The sequence below is a fragment of the Cupressus sempervirens genome, chromosome 5 (assembly GCF_028749045.1).
Source record: "Cupressus sempervirens isolate cs-2001-9-10 chromosome 5, ASM2874904v1, whole genome shotgun sequence".
Classification (NCBI taxonomy): Eukaryota; Viridiplantae; Streptophyta; class Pinopsida; order Cupressales; family Cupressaceae; genus Cupressus; species Cupressus sempervirens.
Window position 1 is genome coordinate 967,204,985 of NC_143122.1, and position 16,112 is coordinate 967,221,096.

At 36.1% G+C, this 16,112-nt stretch overlaps 1 pseudogene; it reads left to right on the forward strand.

Moving 5' to 3' along the window:
- The first annotated feature begins 947 nt into the window (after positions 1-947).
- Positions 948-16,112, forward strand: part of LOC149559171 (protein CNGC15b-like) — a 134,324-nt pseudogene continuing 119,159 nt past the window's right edge.

Consider the following 16,112-nt stretch of genomic DNA (forward strand, 5'->3'; position numbering starts at 1 on the left):
TAACATAGTTTAACAAGAAAACTAATATGAAGAAAAAGTGTCGCATTAAAAATGTTTTTTGTTTCAGGTATTATCCGAGAACGCATTGGAGGTCTCAGTTTTCAATTGAAATAAAATAAATAAACAGATAAAAGAAACCTCAAATTGGTGAAAGCCCTTTGCAAGTCCCACGGAATCAATGTTCCGTGTTGCATCACAATTTGCTGGAAAAGAGGTGAAATTAGAAGCTTCTTATGATGGTGAAGGTCAGAGAAAGATTGAGCTGCATTATTTATAGATCTTCTAGTTCAGATTTATGCTTGGCAGAAGTAAAAGTCAGAGTCAATGGAACTTAGATTTCGTTTTGCAGAGCTGCAACTTCTGAGGGCAGGGCAAGTCAGAAAAGAAATCGAGTAGAATTTGTGATTTCAGAGTCATTTGACAAGAAGAGTTGAAAGTAAGCGTTCGTAAGAATTCTTCAGGGTTTCCTTTCAAAGATTAAGGTGCATTATGCAGAAATTTCTCATTTCAGATTTTTGTTTGCAAATCAGAAAAAAAATGGAGCAGAATTTGTGATTTCAGAGTCATTTGACAAGAAGAGTTGAAAGCAGGCGTCCTCTGGAATTCTTCAGGGTTTGCTTTGAAAGTTTAAAGTGAAATTTGTGATTTCAGAGATTCGAAATCAAGTAAGCGTCCGTAGGAATCCTTCACGATATGTTTTGAAAGATTAAGTGCATTATCCAGAAATTTTTCAGTTCAGATTTTTGCTTACAAATCAGAAAGAAATAGGTAGAAATTGTAATTTCAGAGTCATTTGATCATAGGAAGAATTTTAAAATAAAGTAACCGTCCGTTATAATCCTTCAAGGTTTGGTTTTCTAGGTTTTTGGAGGACTAGCTCGCATCTGTCCGAATCTCGGCTAAGGAAGATTAGATACTTCTTGCATAAAGAATCGGCATATCAAGCAATGGAATCCAAGAAAAAGTCTGTGAGGTATGTGATCTTATTTCTATTTGTGTCACGAAAAATAGAGTTTTGAAATAACCTTAAGTGATCATTTTCTGTATTAATGGCTTTTCATCATCTACATTAAACTCTCCTGTAAATTTACACCATAAATTTATGTTTTCTTTTCAATCCATCCTCTAACTACATTTATTTTCCGCTTTCCTGCTAGTCACTGCGATTCCAGCATTATATTTATTTAGATCCTTAAAATTGTAGTTTTGACATTGACTCGCTAGTAGTATCAATTGATGGCACTTCCTGATGAATTAGTAAAGAATGAGGTAAAGAACTTCTGGTGCAGCATTCATTTCTTTTCATCCATTCATATTTCAAAGAATTCTGAATGTTTCCTTTTCTTTCCACCTGACTAAGATGATCCTTCCGGTAATTTCTTTACCTATAGTATTAGAAGTTCTTTGATGAATTATCTTGTACATCGTAAAATGTTTGATGTGCATAGATGTTGTAGCGAGTCTATAAGATGAAGCTCTAAAGAGCCTAGTTGGTAGAACTCCATTCTAAAGAAAATAGCAGACATGGAATAGTACGCGACTAAGTACACAAAATATACTGTTGACTAAAATTAAAAAACTCAAAAATACAAAATGGATTTTGCTGAAATTTGTCAGCATTTTTTCTGAATGATTTGCATAGGCTGTGGTGGAAAACAGTAAGAAAAAAAAAAGTTCTATTATTTTTAGTCTTTGGTACATTTTGTCACCAGTTTAGCAAAAGCTTATGGGTAATAACTTTTCAATAGAAAAGATGTATCATGTTACATAATTGAAGTTTTGACTTTTCAATATTTTTTATTCATAAAGACAGGTCTTATTCTTTTAAGATGAAAGTAGAATGAGAAAACTTCAATTAAGTAGCATACAGTCATGGATACGATGATACATCATGATCACTAGGAGTCTTTTATCAATTTAAAATTTATAATCATTTTGACGGGAAAAACCATTAAATATTGCTACCAATAATTTGTCATAGATATCATTACATTCTTGATAGGTAGAATACAATCTTTCCACAATGTAAAATATCCTTTAGAGATAGCTACAAAAAAAATTCCATGCAATCTCTTAGAATTGTAAGTTTAAATATTAACCTCTCTTCACCATGTTTTTTGTGCTGGTATGAAAATTTTAACATCTGTGTGTTTTATTCTTTGAAGGATATTGCAACTCTTATCATGTTTAGATTTTCAGGATCTTTATGTGTGATCTATATGAGGTAAAGAAAGAAGGGGGGAGAGAGAGCTTCTTTGAAGAATCATTAAAAAAATACTTAACAAAAAACACACAAATTATAGATCTATGATGCAGGAGCATCCGGATGTATAAGGGCAATCCTGTGTCACCCAAAAAAATGTACTTAGACTTAGTTTCTGTTTCATGTGTTTTCATTTTTGGACACCCATTTGGGTCAAATAAAGGTTCCAACTCTCACAGTTCCACTATCAGTCTACTAGAAAATCCCGAAAAAATAGGAGCATGTAATTGGGCCATCATTTTGGTAAACTAGAAGGTGTAAATTGGCTAGATGAATGTAATTGTAATTTAGAGCATTCCAGAAAAAGAATCAGGTCAAAAGGCCCCACGGTTTGAAAGTTATTGTAGTTTTTCGAGTTTTGGAGACCTCCTAAGAATGCTTCAAAGTCAAGTTAGGGGCATTAAATGACCTTGAAAAGGGCCAAAAAATGGGGGACAAGAAAAGCTTGTCCATAGGGCTATAGAGCGCTTCGAGAGCTTTTCGAAAATGTAAATGGTTCGTCAATCGGAGCTACGGTTCAAAAGTTATGCCTCCCGAAAGTTCGGTTACCATTTTTGGATTCTTCTAGATTTGCGCCGACTTCTAATGCAGCTTCTGGAACCTTCTATTTGGTTGGTGGATGCCTATTAGCACTTTCTAGAATGTACTCCTAGTCCTTAACCCTCTGGGGTCTATTTAAGGAGATTTCTAGCATTGTAAAAGGCAATTCGGAGTGGAGTTTGAGAAGAGGTACTGAAAGGAGAAATTATCTCCAGATTTATGCTATTGTAAGCCCTTAGGGCATGTTTTGAAGTTTATTTTCTCTATACTGAATGTACTAGCTTATTTTTCAGTTAATACAATTTTCCTTTTCTTTTGTGTCCATTCTATTCTTGGGTCGTGTCCCCATCAGTCTAACTCTTAACTATCATCATATTAAAGGATTTTACAAAATAATATATCTAACTACATATTTTGTGAAGCACACAAAAATAACTATGTTATATATATTTTATGCACAAGAGGTTTGATTCACTTAATATTATCCATTTCAATAAAAAATAGTAGTTTAAAAACTAGATAAGCTAACATTATATATTTAGCTCCATCTTAAAGATCTTTGAGCAAAAGACAAATTTAGTTGTCCTTTGTGATGAGGGGAAGATGACCATGTAGTCGTGAATAAAAGATGCAAGATGGATGGGAAAGTGAGGTTAATATAGGTTTTTTTATGTGTATAGGGAGACTAGGAACAAGAAAAGTAAATTTTGAAAAAGATCCATGGTGATAGCTAAGTACAATTGTCTTGTGATTTTAATTGGGGGCTGAAATTGAGGGATTGGGGTCCCTATACAACCCATTCTAAGGAATGAGGCACCCTATTAGACTTATTAATGATATTTTTTCCCCTTTAATAAATCATATAATACAACTCTTCATATGATCTCATTGTAACCTATTTTTGCATGTTTACAACTTCTGCTCTGTTAGGAACCTGTGTGTTCCTTCTGTTTATTTTGTTAGAGTAGTGTTGTTGGACGCATATGCTTTGTAAGTCGTCCCGTGAGTATATTTTATTATCCCACATGCATAGGTAGTATTACTTTTCTAGATCGTACCCAGTATATAAGAATAGGTTGAGGCCCTTGATGGGTACGGACGAATTTATTGTATTGAGCTTGCTCAAAGGAGGTTACCCCCTCGAAGTGGCCTGCGATCAGTAGATTCATTCTGAGTTCTGCTATCACTTTGTATTCTGTTATTTCGAGCATTCTCACGATATTGCTATAAGGAGGTTCTTCACATCTGGTATCAGAGCACTCTCTTGGGCTCGCTGGGTGGAAATTACATCAAATTTTTTTTTTATCGTGGCCTTCAGGTTCCTCTCACTTCTAATATCTCTTGTTATTGCAATAACTCTTTTCAGTTGTTCTGTCTGTGAGTAAAAATTTTTCTGTTTTTTAGTCGTAGCTTCCTTGTTTGCTTTCTGTTTCTGCTCATACTTCCGCAGAACGTCTGCAATATCATTTCGCATACTTCCTTCCTTGGCGACCCAACCCCAAATTTTACATATCAAAGCCCTAAATCCCTCATTTATCTAATTTTAGGGTTTGCCCTATCTTTTTCACCTCTCATCCAATCGCCACCAAACTGAGCCACAAGATTTGATTCCTCATTTTGCTCCCTTATCCCTCTTGGACTGTTCGCCTCATTTCGCCTCCCTACCCTTGAAACCCTCATTTTTCTTTTTCCCTTGTCCCCAGGTAGTCTCCCACCACCCGTCGAACACCCATTTCCTATATGAGTTTTACCCAAATCCAAGTTTGCCGTAACTAAAAAAGTTTTTGTTTCTCATCTTCTACCCATTCCAAAAAAAAAAAAAAAAAAAAAAAAAAAACCTTGTTTTATGGTTGTTACGCGTACAGGAGCAAAAATCATGGAAGAGGAAATTGCATCCCTCAAAACCAAACTTCAAGATCTGGATGACAAAATTCTGGGTCTTAACTTTCAGCAGTTAGCCATGAGCCGAAACCATTCAGGAGATACTGGGTCCTCTTCTGGCAATTTTCGTGGACCAAAGCTTGATTTTCCACGCTTCGATGGTTCTGATCCGACTGGATGGATCTATAGGGCAGAGCAGTATTTCAGCTTGCATAATACTTTGGATAACCACAAAGTCCCCCTTGCATCTTTTCATTTGGAACATGAAGCTCTTCAATGGTTCCGTTGGTACATCAAGGCTAATGTAGGCCCAACGTGGAGTGAATTGTGCACCCTCATTTTGGAGCGCTTTGGCCCTAGTTCCTTTGATGATTTCACAGGAGCACTCACTAAACTACGTCAAACAGGCACTGTAAGAGAATACCAGACAGAGTTTGAAAAATTAGCTAATCACACAGAGGGCTTGTCTGATGAATTCTTCCGTAGTTGTTTTGTCAGTGGTCTGAAGGATGCACTTCGCTCAGAAGTCAAAATGTTTCGACCTACTACAATGATGGAAGCCCTTGGGTTGGCTAAGTTAGCGGAAGACAAGATTAGTGCTCTACAACGCTCCAGATCTAATTTTGTTCCATTCAGAAATACAGGTTCTCACAACCCTCCAGTCATACCAGCTCCCAGAACTACTCCGATCAAGCACTTGTCTGAAACAGAGATGCGAGTCAGGCGAGACAAAGGGCTTTGTTATAATTGTGATGAGAAATGGTCTCAGGGCCATAGATGTGTTCAGCAAAAGCTCTATCTCTTGGATGTGGATTCTCCACCGGAACTGGACGAATATGTAGATGCTCAGGAAACAGTGGATGATGAGGTTGAGCCTCCCCAGCCTGAACCTCCTTCACCAGAAGCTCCACCAGAGATATCTATCCATGCTTTGGCAGGAGTCACTACTCCACAAACCATGCGGGTCCAGGGTTTCTTCAAGAAGATCCCTCTTACTATACTCATTGATTCTGGTAGCACTCATAACTTCATTGATCCACGAATAGCCAAACAGGCTGATTGCTTTATCCATCCCTGCTCTAGCTTTGAAGTCATGATTGCCAATGGGGGCACTTTACCTTGTAAAGGGAAATGTCGCAATGTGCGTCTCTCTATTGGAGATTATAACATGCGCTCTGACATGTTTGCCTTACCCTTAGGTGGCTGTGATGTGGTTTTGGGTGCCCAATGGTTACGCACTCTTGGCCCCATTCTCTGGGATTTTGCTGAACTTTGGATGCAGTTTTCAGCCGAGGGGCACCAACACACTTTGAAAGGCTTACAACCAGGGTCTCTCAGCATCATCAGTTCACACCGTATGGAAAAACTTCTTAAGAAGAATTCACATGGTGTCATCGCTCAGCTCCATTCCATTCAGATGCAGCCATTAGCAGTCTCTAGCACTCCTGCCGATCTCCAACACATTTTGGACAAGTATTCTGGTATATTTGCTGAACCTGTGGGATTACCTCCTTCTCGTCCAGAGGACCACCATATTCAGCTCCTTCCTGGCAGTGTTCCGCCCAACATCAGGCCCTACCGCTACCCATTTCATCAGAAGACCGAAATCGAGATACTTGTCCATGACTTACTGAAGCAAGGTATTATTCGCCCTAGTACCAGTTCCTTTTCTTCTCTAGTTCTGCTTGTTCGCAAAAAAGATGGGTCATGGCGACTCTGCATTGATTTTCGAGCACTTAATCATCTCACTATAAAGGACAAGTTTCCCATTCCAGTTGTTGATGAACTTCTTGATGAACTTCATGGGGCTCATTTTTTCTCCAAGTTAGATCTTCGTTCTGGGTATCATCAAATTCGGGTTCATGAGGAGGATATACCTAAAACTGCCTTCCGCACACATGATGGTCACTATGAATTTTTAGTCATGCCCTTTGGCCTCACGAATGCTCCTTCAACATTTCAGGCAGTGATGAATAACATATTTCGACCATACCTCCGGAAATTCATTCTAGTCTTCTTTGATGATATCCTCATATATAGCAAAACTTGGGCTGAGCATCTCCATCATCTGGAGCTTGTCTTGCAACTTCTCTCTGATCATCAACTCTGTGCAAAACTATCTAAATGTGTGTTTGGCCAGGAGGAAGTGGAGTATCTCGGGCATATTGTTGCACACCATGGAGTGCGGGTGGATCCTACAAAAATAGATGCCATGAAAACTTGGCCGCATCCTAAAACTCTCAAGAGCCTTCGGGGTTTTTTGGGGTTGACTGGCTACTACCGCAAGTTTGTCAAAGATTACGAGAAAATTGCAGCACCATTGACAGCTCTGTTAAAAAAGGATGCCTTCTCCTGGACCCCTGTTGCTGAGACTGCATTTGAACAACTGAAACAGGCTATGTGCAGTACACCTGTTCTCGCGATGCCAGATTTTTCCAAACCCTTCACTATTGAGAGTGATTCTTGCGGCAATGGATTGGGTGCTGTTCTCCTGCAAGATGACCATCCTATTGCGTTCACTAGCAAAGCCCTCTCTGGTAAGAATCTAGCCCTCTCTACTTATGAAAAAGAAATGATGGCTATTTTGCATGCTGTACAGAAGTGGCGGCCATACCTCTTAGGGAGTCATTTTTGCATCAGAACCGATCACCAAAGTCTGAAATACTTCCTGGAACAACGGGTATCCTCTCCTACACAACAGAAATGGGTCAGCAAACTCATGGGGTATGATTATGAGATCACCTACAAGAAGGGTAAGGAGAATATTGTGGCAGATGCTCTTTCTCGCACATTTGATAATCAAGCTTCCCTTTCCGCTATTTCTATGCCCATTCCCAATTGGTTAGCGTCTGTTCAGTAGGGCTATGACAGTGACTCTTCTTTATCTCAAATCATTCACCAGCTAGCCAATAATCCTTCTGCTATACCACATTACTCTTGGGATGGTGCTTCTCTTCGATACAAGGGTCGGCTAGTGCTTCCTTAGAACCCAGCTCTACATCAGGCTATTTTTTATGAACTCCATGCTTCTCCTTCAGCAGGGCACTCAGGCTTCCTCAAAACTTATGAGCGAGCAAGGAGAAACTTCTTTTGGAAAGGGATGAAACAGACGATTCAACAGATGGTGGCTGAATGTGATACTTGCCAACGCCACAAGGGTGAAACGACCCTCCTTCCTGGCTTGCTCGAACCATTGCCCATCCCTACACAGATTTGGACTGATATTTCTATGGATTTCATTGAAGGGCTTCCTAAATCCGGTGGCAAGACAGTGATCTTGGTTGTGGTTGATCGTCTCTTGAAATATAGTCATTTTTGTGCCCTCAGCCACCCCTATACTGCCTCCTCTGTTGCACAAATCTTCATGGACCAGATATTTCGTCTTCATGGACTCCCTTCTTCCATTGTCTCTGATCGTGATGCAACTTTTACCAGTCATTTTTGGACTGAACTGTTTCAGAAAACTGGCACCAAACTGAAGATGAGTTCGGGCTATCACCCACAAACTGATGGTCAAACTGAAATTGTCAATAAATGCTTGGAAACTTATCTTCATTGCTTCACTTCCGAGCAGCAACATCAGTGGGCCAAGTGGCTCCCTTTAGCTGAATGGTGGTACAATACCTCTTACCACACTGCCTCTAAAATGACTCCATATGAAGCAGTCTATGGTCAGGCACCTCCAGTGCTCCTTCCCTACACTCCCAACAGCTCACCAGTCCAGGCAGTTGACATAGTTCTCCGCAGCAGGGATCAGATTCTTCGTACCTTACAGGATAATCTTCACATGGCCCGTAATCGGATGAAACAGCAAGCAGATCAACACCGTTCTGAGCGCTCATTTCAAGTTGGGGATATGGTTTTTCTTCGTCTACAGCCATACAAACAATCCTCCCTAAAGCTGAAAGGGCGTCATAAGCTGGCCCCAAAATTTTATGGGCCTTATAAGGTTCTGCAGAAGATTGGTTCAGTTGCTTATAAACTGGAACTTCCTCCTTCTTCCCGCATTCATCCAGTCTTTCATGTTTCTTGTCTAAAGAAAGTTCTGGGTACCACTGTCAGAGCACAAACTACTCTCCCTGAAATGGATACGGAAGGATCCATTATCCTGGAGCCGGTGGCAATCATTGACTAGCGCACTCGCCAGCTTCGCTCTCGCTCCATCTCTGAGGTCTTGATTCAGTGGCATGGCATGCAACCAGAGGATGCTACCTGGGAACCCCTTCTTCAGATTCAACAACAATTTCCACACCTTAAGCTTTGAGGACAAAGCTTTTTTCTAAGGGAGAGGGGATGTTAGGAACCTGTGTGTTCCTTCTGTTTATTTTGTTAGAGTAGTGTTGTTGGACGCATATGCTTTTTAAGTCGTCCCGTGAGTATATTTTATTATCCCACATGCATAGGTAGTATTACTTTTCTAGATCGTACCCAGTATATAAGAATAGGTTGAGGCCCTTGATGGGTACGGACGAATTTATTGTATTGAGCTTGCTCAAAGGAGGTTACCCCCTCGAAGTGGCCTGCGATCAGTAGATTCATTCTGAGTTCTGCTATCACTTTGTATTCTGTTATTTCGAGCATTCTCACGATATTGCTATAAGGAGGTTCTTCACATGCTCACACAATAAGAGATGAAAAGGTTATTTATAAAGATTTTTGCCTAAGTCAAACATCATTTTAATCAACCTTGAAATTGAAATAAAATATGCTTGAAAGAAAAAACATGCTAATATATAGTACAAGCTATCCATGTCAGAAATATAATTTCTTATACCTTGATGATGCAATGTTGTTTGAAGGTGATCACAAATGTTGACACAATAACATTACTCCATAAGACCTAGAAGGAAAGTCACATATAAATCTTTCATGAAGGGTTTTTGAGGCCTTCCACACCATGTTAGTTCTAAATAAGAATGCACTAAATTATTGAAATAAAAATTGTTGTTGAGAGCTCTAATTGAACTCAAATAGCCTCAAAATGGGGGAGAGTATAGTTCTTTTATACCTCTCCCAACCACTTTAGATTGTAAAACTCAATGAAGGTTGATACAAGTTTAAAATCCCTAGCAAAACAATGTTACCATTGAGAGGTTGTAATTTGGACCTAATCATCAAGGAATTAGGCACCCTAGTTGACATGTTCCCAAGAAGTAGATATCTAAGACACCATATTCCCCAATGTAGCCTCAATTTTGAGACACTATTAATCTATAAAAGTTGAATCAAATGCAAAAGATCATACACATGGTAAAATAGGGCCTATGCAAGTTAGAAATTGCATAGGGATTTTATTTAATTCTATATTACGTGTTATGTTCCTAACTAGTAGGTTGTCAACTTCCAATATTTAACATATATTAATATGAAACAAATTAAATGAATGTAAAGATTATATGATAATTCATAATATATTTAGATGTCCATCCTTCAATAATGTGATTTAGAAATACAACTCATGAGCTTAGTCCAAAGATAATGATTGTCTCAAGCTACAGTTGAGATCGGGCCACAAAATGAATGTCAGACCTACATAGTAGAGTTCTTCACCTAGGATCTGTAGTATACTTACTATTCATTAGTAGATACCCTAAGGGACTTCTTGTAATGCCCTGCTCGAGAACCCAATAGAAATAAACCTAACATGTAACCAAGTTTACTGAACAATTTTTTTTAAAAAGTTTATACAACACAAGATAATAATGTGGAAGCAATATACACATTCACACCAAGTACACATAAGCAATTAAAATATAGTTTCCATTGCTCAAGAGTTCCTTTGCATTGAGTCACATCTAAGAAGTTATATTAATTAATTTAAGTTTCAAATATAATGTCATGATCACAAGAAATAACATATACATCATCTCATAATAAAATGTATAAATACAATTGAAACAATGAAAGTACATTTAATAATTAACATCCACTTCACATGTCGCAGGGTATGTGAGAATAGATACAATACATCAAGAAAACAAGATAACATATATACATCAATTGAATACAAGTCTTTGTGATAAGAATGAGAATGATAAAGGTACAACTGCATCATCGAACATCCAATAGCTAGCAATGTGAGGGGGACCCAAATGGTAAGAAGAAACTACCTCTTGACTACATGGTTACCTAGTTAGGCTTTCACTCCCACCACGCAGGGAAGATAATGAATGATCCACATATGGCTAATCAATCATGAGATATTCCTAGGCAAGGAATACCTACTAGCCAAAATTACCTCAAAGGTAACACATACTACTCAAGAAGATAAGATACTCCAAAAGGAAGAACACTCAATCCAATACCAACATCATACACATACCAAGGATAGATCAAATCACTAAAATCATAAGATATAGTCAACAAAAGATATCCACCTCAAGTCAAGAACCACACATCAAAAGTGCATCATCCATGAAGCACCAATCACCATCAATGAAAGTAAATAACCACATTAAATACATTAAAAACAATAATTACATTCATAAAAAATTAAATCCAACAATAAGTACACCACCAATAACAACACCACTAGAGGAAAATGCAAAAAAAAAACTATGGAGGAGACTTAAGAAACATACTAGAGAGTGACATCACATGGTCAAACTACTTGAGTTATCCTAGATCGGTATCTCATTAGACCCCAGACCCTCTAGCATTGAGTTACCCTAGAACGGTCACTCTAGACCTTGGACCCTCAATGTAACACATGCGGAACCAAAATACCCACTCATAAAGACAAGGAAAAACCATCCATACCTCTCACTAGGTATCATCCCATTCCCATCCTTAGCCTATTCAAGTACTTAAGATATGGGTGGGGCAATATCTCTAACTTATCTTTTTAGTGTGTTTCCCAAAATATTAATTGCTAGATTATCACTTATTACATAGCTTACAATAGGTTAGCCTAGCACTAACCAACTTAGGTCCTAGACCCCTACTGCAAGCAACTCCAAAAGACGTGCACCTAGAGAACCTCCCCTAAGAACATAAAACACAATTATGTCCCATACCACAACATGCATAAAGATTAAACTCGGGTCCTTAACAAGAAACCCGACAACAAGTTGGTTCTCCCAACCCAAGTAAACATAAATGCACCACAAGGTAGCTTTTATAAATGCAATTTGCAATTTAAATCAGAAGGCACATCATGATATCTACTCAAATAAACATAGTAAAATAAATCTCATAAAGCCTCTAGTGTATATCCTAACTTGGCCAACTAAATAGCTCACATAAAACCATCACAAAAGGAAAACATCACATTAACATTCCAAAATCACTCATATAAAACACATAAATTCTTCAACCCCACAATTTAATTTAGTTTTGCTTTGAATGTCTAGTTGACCATAAAGTTATATTCCTAAAAGAATCACTCACATAATATGATATACTAAGTATTCAATAATGATATTATTTCTCATAGATAACTATCATTACCATTTATAATATTAAAAAACAAATATTTAAAACCCAAAATAAAATCCATCACTAATTTTAAAAATTCATTCACAAAGAATAAAGGGCATATTTTAATTTACTCATTAAATCACATATTAACAAATAAATCATGACCTATTAATTATAATCTAGACCTAACTAAAATCCTAATTAAATAAAAAATAAACTTATTTGTAATTATATATATCACAACATAAAATTTAATTTAAACTCTTTAAATAAATATACAAACAAAATAAAGAAAAGTTAAAAACATACGTTATAGTCCCCCAAGAAAAAGTTTATTCAAACAAATATTAAACTAAAACTTAAGAAGAAAGTATACCCATAAAACATAATAATAAAATAATCTCATAAAACTTTTTACTATTGTAAAGGGATGGAAGAATGTGATATGTGAGTGTGTTCCTCAAAAATTTAAATTAAAGAATAGTAGTAAAAGAGGCTCAAAACTAAAGATTAGATATGGGACAGGCTAATCTCCATCCAAAATGCACTAAAGACAAAACAAAGTCAATTTTTTTTCCTAGATTCACAAAATTGTAGTGATTTTTTTCCAATTTTTTTGTTGCTTTTGACTACAAACTATGAAAATCATAAAGATCAAGTGCTGAAATTTTCAAAAAAACCGATGATGTTTTCGATTTTTTGAAAATTTGTCAACTGTACAGTTTGGATGAAGGATAGTTGTGTCCATTAGATATTGGACATGCAAAGTACAATGGACATTAAAAAAGCTATTGCATGCATCCAAAAAGGTCCATGGTTCCCATGATATGGTTCTATATGGAATCTAGGAAATATCCTTCATTTTAGAACTAACCAATGTATTTATATTATCATATATTGTGTTGTTTTCTAAATGCACAAAGCTTCTTATATATTTATGACTATTTATTTATTCTTTTAAACACTCTTTCTTTAAATATAATATATTTTAAAATAATATATTTTACTTTTTTATTTTCATTTTGTACATTACCAGTAACCAATTTTATCTATTTATCATTTTATCAGTATGTATATACTTAGATTTATACATGTAAGCAATATAGTTATATTTTCTTGAAAAAGAACATATATGAAAATTCATATTGTAATGCAAGATAAATTATCTTATATACAAACCCTTAATTTTATATACAAATCAAATCTTGATTTCTATTTTTTTAATTGTAAGAAAAATTATAAATAATTTGTAGATTAAATCCACATAATTCCAAATCAAACCCTAATATGTTTAATTCATTTTCTCTTCAAATTTCTTTTGTGTTATATTCAATCAAGGGTATGATAATCATAAATTTATTTTTTGATCAACATAGTAAAATAACAACCAAATTCCAACACCCCTCAAGCACAAAGCAGACAAATCCGTTCAATGAGATTACTACTATGAGTTTTTCAGACCATACCTTATTATGATGCTAACAATCTAGAAAATCTACTAAAAACCTTGCTATTCCATACCTTTCGAAGCTATCAAAAAATCCTTTTGCTCCAAATTCCAAAATTTGTTCCTCAAACCTATGTGTGCAATAATGTCCCAAAAAGGCTCTAATATAGAACACTAATTAGCTTTTAGGGTTTCTATTTCCATAGCTCTAAAATTATAATTGTTTTAGTTAATTATTCCTTTCATGCACACTTAATTAACTTTTTAATTGAAAATATTCTTTTATTATTATTTATTTATCAACTTTAATATTTAAAGTAATTTCATAAAGAGATTTTTTATTATTAATAAAGATAACTTAAGTGCGTGATTTAAATGTCACTAATTTTAAATCTTTATTAATTAAATAATAATAATTTGCTACACCATAATTAAAGTTTAATATTTAATATTTAATTTTCAAATCTTTTTAGCTTTCTTAAATTAGGACTTTTTAAAATCTTTTAATTTAACCAAAAATCCTATTTAATCGCAATAATGAAAAATTATCCTATTTTAACATTTCTCCATTTTTAAAAATTAAATCACATTTGATAAATCAATATCAATGATTGATCCAAGAATCATAAATAACTAGTTTAATAGGTAAATCACCAATTCAAAGGTCTCAAGAAATGCATAAGAAAAATCAACCAAAGCTAGAATTAAACCACATATGCACAAAAGACTCATGGGTTAAAAAATGGGTTGATAGTCAATTACAAGTCCTCCTAGCAAGACAAGTATTTAGGTTATGTTTTGGATTGGACCTGATCATTATCATCCCATTCCAACCATTTGAGTATTTGTAATAGGGCATGCTTATCCTAGCAATTAAGGAAGGCAATGCCTAGTACCTGCATCTTGCATAAAAGATGAGCATGTACATAGATATAAATATATTTAAACTAAATAGAAAATGGCAGGGAGTGATACATAATGTAGATCTCAACTAGAAGGTGACTACAATTCCCTCCCTTAACCACATAAAACAAATTAGACAGAAGCTAAAATAGATACATGCACCATACACATACAAGTATGGGTAAGTATCATAATAACCAAAAGTTAAACATTAAATGCTCAGATATAAAAATGCATGCATGTGTGTGTGTGTGTGTGTGTGTGTGTGTGTGTGTGTGTGTGTGTGTGTGTGTGTGTGACACACACACACACACACACCACCTACAGAGGTAACTGAAAGACACAAACACTAGACCTAGGGAAGACACAAGGAGAAAGAGATGAATATAAGAGATATCTCGAGGGAGGGTGAGAATGTAGATTGATGGAGGAAAACAAGGGATACCACAGGGAGATTAAAGTCCATCCTCCATATTGATTAAGATTGGTAGGAAGGTTAAAGATCTCAATGGCCTCTTTAAGCTTCATTTTAAATAAATTATCTTGTTTAGTAAGGATATGGGTGTTATCTAGATAGATGTAATACTTGGTGGAGGAGGAGTTCTCCTCTAAGAAAAACTTGAGCACACACTCATACTTGATGTCTACATCATTCTCTTTGATCCTAGTGGTGAAAGGGGGAGAGGAGGGAAAGGGCACCAAAAGGACAAAACTAGGAGAAATAACATAAATTAAGAACATTGAGAGAAACAAAGAAGAGAAGGGGACCATACCAAAAATGATAGAAAGGTAACTGAAGGACATAAAAATTAGACCTGGGGAAGAGCCAAAGATAAAGAGATGAAGATATGAAACATCACGAGGGAGGGTGACAATGTGGATTGATGAAGGTAAACAAGGGATGCCACAAGGACCTTAAATTCCATCCTCCATATTGATTAATATTGTGAGGAAGCTTAAATATCTCAATGGCCTCTTTAAGCTTCCTTTTAAATAAATTATCTTCTTTAGTAAGGATGTGGGTCCTATCCAAATAGATTTGGTGCTTGGTGGAAGAGTAGTGCTCCTCTAAGGAAAACTTGAGCTCACTATAATACTTGATGTTTGAATCATGCTCTTTGATCATAGTGGTGAAAGAGAAACCAATATCTCCAATGTAAGGAGATCCATATGAGCACAACACTTTATAGACCCCAAGATATGCAAGATTTTCCTTGGTGTCTTTGAGAGGATGGATATAGTTCTTGAGGGTGGAGAAGATTTTTAAGGAACATCAAAGACCTTTCTTAAGCAGGATTTTGTATATTTTATGAGAAATGCCTCAAACAAAAGGAATTGACACAAAGTATATGCACACACATACAAGAATGAAGTTTTGGCTTGGAGGAAGGCTCTAGATATTTTCCTATTGGAAAACTCATTAAAGAATGAAAGGGTTGACACTATTGAGATGAGGGTGGAACTCATCAGATGTGTCATGACCATGAGGCTAACTCACATTAGTGTCATCTTCTTAGTCCTTCCACCATTTTTGTGTAAGGAGAAAGGAATGCAAATAAACATCTTCAAAATGTTGTATAAATAGATTGGAAATAATAAGGGAGAGAGGTGATCCATTAGCTTGGTCATAGCTCACACCCTAAAAATAAAAGAAGATAG